The following is a 4237-nucleotide window of genomic DNA, read 5'->3' as shown; positions in this document are numbered from 1 at the left end:
AGCGGACGGGACCGAACTGAACTGGACCGAACCGAACTGCTGCTCGTGAGCGGCGGCACCACCCGCGGGCTGAGGCCAGTCCTGTCTAACGGCTGAGGCCTCCCACAGAATGGGTCAGGCTGGAAGGGACCACAGTCGGTCATCTGGTCCAACCTCCCGGCTCCAGCCGGCCATCCCAGAGCACATGGCACAGGATTGCCTCCAGACAGTTCTCAGATATCTCCAGTGAGGGAGACTCCACAACCTCTATGGGCAATCTGTTCCAGTGCTCGGTCACCCACACAGCAAAGAAGTTATTCCTCATATTCAGGTGGAACTTCCTGTGCATCAGTTTCTGCCCATTGCCTCATATCCTGATGGCTGGCACCATCAAGCAGAGCCTGGCTCCATCCTCTTGGCATCCCCCCTTCCACTGCTTAAAGACATTGCTGAGCCCCCCCCCTCTTCTTGAGGCTGAACAGGTCCAGCTCCCTCAGCCTTTCCTTGTAAGAGAGATGCTCTATTCCCCCAGTCATCCTCATTCCCCTCCGCTGGACCCACTGCAGGAGCTTCATGTCTCTCCTTACTGAGGAACCCAGACTGGACACTGCACTGCAGATGCAGCCTCACTAAGGCTGAGTAGAGGGGCAGGATCACATCCTACAACCTGCTGACAGTGCTCTTCCTCATGCCCACTCCCACCCTTCTCCCCTGCCCCAGACCAGGCTTCGGTCCAGCCCCCACTGCCATGGTGGACACCAACCCAGGTCCTGCCATGCCTAACCAGTTTCTCCTGTAGCCCCACCTTCCACCCCTGACTGCCCTCTCCAGGGTGCAGACACCAGGCCAGTGCCACAGGTGACCAGTCCCAGCACGGCCCAGGTAGCTGCGCTGTTTGGTAGTGCAGCAAAACGTACACTTGTTGTGCTTGTCTCTGCTGCTGCTGTTGGCACATGGTGTGCAAAGCCAGAACCCTTGTACTTCGTGTGACAGAACCACAGAATCAGTTAGGTTGGAAAAGACCTCTGAGATCACCAAGTCCAACCTATGATTGAAAACCACCATGTCAATTGACCATGTCACTGAGTGCCACATCCAGCCTTTCCTTAAACACCTCCAGGGACGGTGACTCCACCATCTCCCTGGGCAGCTCTTTCCAAAAACTAATCACGCTTTCAGTGAAGAAATTCTTCCTAATGTCCAACCTAAACCTCCCCTGGCACAGCTTAAGCCTATGTCCTGTCTCCCTATGTCCTGTCACATGTCCCACATGCCACACACCATATACCATCATGTGCCTGACATACCCAGCGTGCAGCCAGGGCTGCACCATCCCTCACTGCACTCACTTCTCCGAAACAATAACTGCTGGCAGCAAACAAATATGACACATCCCCTTTATCAACTGACACACCTTGTTGATCAGTTTCTGTGGTACACCTACTCAGTTTCCTCAGTACCACACCCTTTTCATTCACTATATTGTGTCAGCTGTGTATTTCACATTTTCCTGTGTGAATTTCTCCTCCCAACTTTCAGAACCTCTAGACACAACACACATGCTGCACACCAGGGGAACAACATGTGTGTTCATCAATAACCTGTGTTGCACTCCCAGCTTTGCAAATATGGGATACAGCCACTGGTCATTCCCAAACACCCATCCTACCATGAATGTTTCCATTCAACCTGCTTTCTTCTGCCTCTTCAGCATGTAGCAATGCTGTCCTACCCATCTTCATTCTCTAACCTATAGGGCAGTTTGTTCATTTTGTTCTGCAAACATCTAGGTCCTAATCCCCAAACCTCAGGTGTGATTCAGGTAGCTCTTCTGAAAACTATTTGCTTAATGAGTTTGAGGCAAGGCTACCTCACAGATTATGTCAGAGGCCAAAATCCCTACTTACCAGACATCATCCAATGCTCTCCTGTCTGCTTGGGTTGCTTGCCAAGACTTCTGGCTTCTCATGGCTGCAAGCCAGAGACCACTTCCAAATTCCAGGTTCCCCTCCTTCTGACTCTGCACAGCAGTATAGGGAAAAATACACTATCACTCACTTAAAAGCCAACTTGAAAGTACAGCTTGAGAGCAGGAGGCAATTGCAGGCAAGTACCAGCAGGGTAAACTAGTAATAGATAATAGATACAGATAAAGAACAGCAAAATGCTCAATAGTATTTTTGTTGTTTTGACAGTAGCAAAATACTACTTTCTTTGACAGAATTGCTACACTCTGAAGCTTTCTAGAATAGAGTTCCCATGTGCATGAAGTTCACACTTTCAAAAGTTGCAGTTTCAGGCTGTGAGGTGCACAGGGATTGTTGACACAGAGAATTTGCTAACAAAGAGCTACTGTGGTATCACTGCTCTGCTGAAGATTGTGCAACAACTGCACATTGCCCAGCATGCACACATATTTCAGAATAAGAATTCTTCTGGATTCATGCATGCTGCTTTTAAGACAGCATAAAGCAAAGAGAAAAGAAAAATGTCTGCATTAGGATTTATAAAACTACAGTGACACAGTAACAGAAGAATATTTTTGTTTTATATTTCAATAAGCAGACAATTGGTAAGACAGGTGCCTCTGCTGCTCAAACACGGTTAGCAGTTTGTGGTAAGAGGAGAATTGCACAGCTGGGGAATTCAGGAATGTAGATTTTTGGCCATACAAATGCATGTTTGGTTATAAGACATCTGAGAGGAAGTCATTCTACAAGTACAGGAAAAACACTCGTCATGGTAACAGCAAGATATTTGATCTCAAACCATTTGGGATACTTCAGCTGGGTCTTATGATTATCAGTAACAATTTTTTCTGCCAACTACCACTTACCTTCATAACTCCCTCACATGCAAAATATAGCCTTGTTATCCTTTTTATTACTGTTCATTGAGCTGCTGGAATTGTAGTATGTTGAACTATGTCACAGGTTAGATAACCTGTATCTCTAGAATGATTTCCCATCATCTAGAAACTTAAGTGAGTTTGGAAAGAGTCGTGAGAGTCTTTTGCCCTTTCTTGGAAAGGTAGAACAGGAAAAAGGGTCAATTTAGTACTCAGGATGTGCCCACCCAGGATGTGCCTACTGCTGCAGAAGCTTTTGAGTTCTTTATTTTAAAGAGCTGTCACTGCAAATGAGTTACATGTAGATGCTATAGTTCCCAAGAATTAGGCAAGGCTTTTTCTCTTTTTCTCTTTTTTCTTTTTTTTTTTTTTTTTTTTTTTTTTTTTTTTTTTTTTTTTTTTTTTTTTGCCATTGGAGGCGGGGTCTCTCCTGTTATCCATCAATCCATTCTCAGGACAAAATTCTTGCTATTTGATAGCACAGGACAATATTGGACAGTGCCCTCAGTGTCAGTGGTCCAGAAAACCAAGCTTCACCCTTTAGGGAAGAATTATAATTGTAGTATCAACAAGGAATGGACGCCTCTGAACACTAACGAATCCTGGCACCTTTCTTTTGAGATTTTTCCCATGCACTCTGTAATGCATAATGTAAGGACTGGTCCAAAGCCTTAATGTATGCAAAATCTGATTTCACGGTTGATTCCATGAGACATCTTTTGTCACTGAGTTCACTACAACTGCAAACCAGCTGTTTAGTCCCGAAGCCAAAGTCTGCAGGACATTATCCCATTCTTCACGTTGTAAAGCTTCATATACTGTCTCTGGTTGGGTGTATGACCTTGTGATGGAGCAATGATGGAAAGTCCAGCCTGCAAATGTTGCTAAGCCTAATTATTTATACTCATTTCCCTGTCTGCTGTGTGCTCCCCTGTGCCTTCAGTAGCTACTCATTTGGTCAGCTAAGTCTCATAGTAATGTTTCTGCTTCCCGCTTAGATGACTGAATAGTAAAAAAAAAAAAAATATGTTTAAGGCAAGGTAAATCCCTGTGTTCACACATGAATGCTTGGGTTCACATATGAACACAGATGGTCCAATCAAGGGAAACAACTTCTGAACTGTGTTTCAACAGGGAAATGGCCGTATCATTCTTGTTGCATGCCATGTAAAATAAGGACTATGCCACATGGTGCAAAATCATCTTTAATTTCATACAACCTCAGTTTCTCATTGGTTCTGCTGTTATACTAATTCCTGTTCTGAATAAACTACTGTAAGATAGCAGAAAATGGAGATACTACTGCTAACACAAAGGACTCCCGGCTAAGGGCGTTTGCAGAAAGTTCCAGGTTTCACTGACTCAATCCCACACCATGCCCTCCAGAATGTGATACCCCAGCTTGCAGGT

General features: G+C 45.3%; 1 protein-coding gene across 1 annotated transcript in view; it reads right to left on the bottom strand.

The window, feature by feature from the left end:
* RIMKLB (ribosomal modification protein rimK like family member B) overlaps positions 1-1907 on the bottom strand; it is a 53463-nt gene extending 51556 nt beyond the window's left edge. The window contains exon 1 of the mRNA XM_017735906.1: positions 1887-1907. The gene's annotated coding sequence lies outside the window, so the exon portion shown is untranslated. The remainder of the gene's footprint in view (positions 1-1886) is intronic.
* Positions 1908-4237: the final 2330 nt, after the last annotated feature.

This window comes from Corvus brachyrhynchos, unplaced genomic scaffold (assembly GCF_000691975.1).
Source record: "Corvus brachyrhynchos isolate BGI_N302 unplaced genomic scaffold, ASM69197v1 scaffold44, whole genome shotgun sequence".
In the NCBI taxonomy this organism is placed as follows: domain Eukaryota; kingdom Metazoa; phylum Chordata; class Aves; order Passeriformes; family Corvidae; genus Corvus; species Corvus brachyrhynchos.
This window is presented reverse-complemented; position numbering and strand designations above follow the sequence as displayed.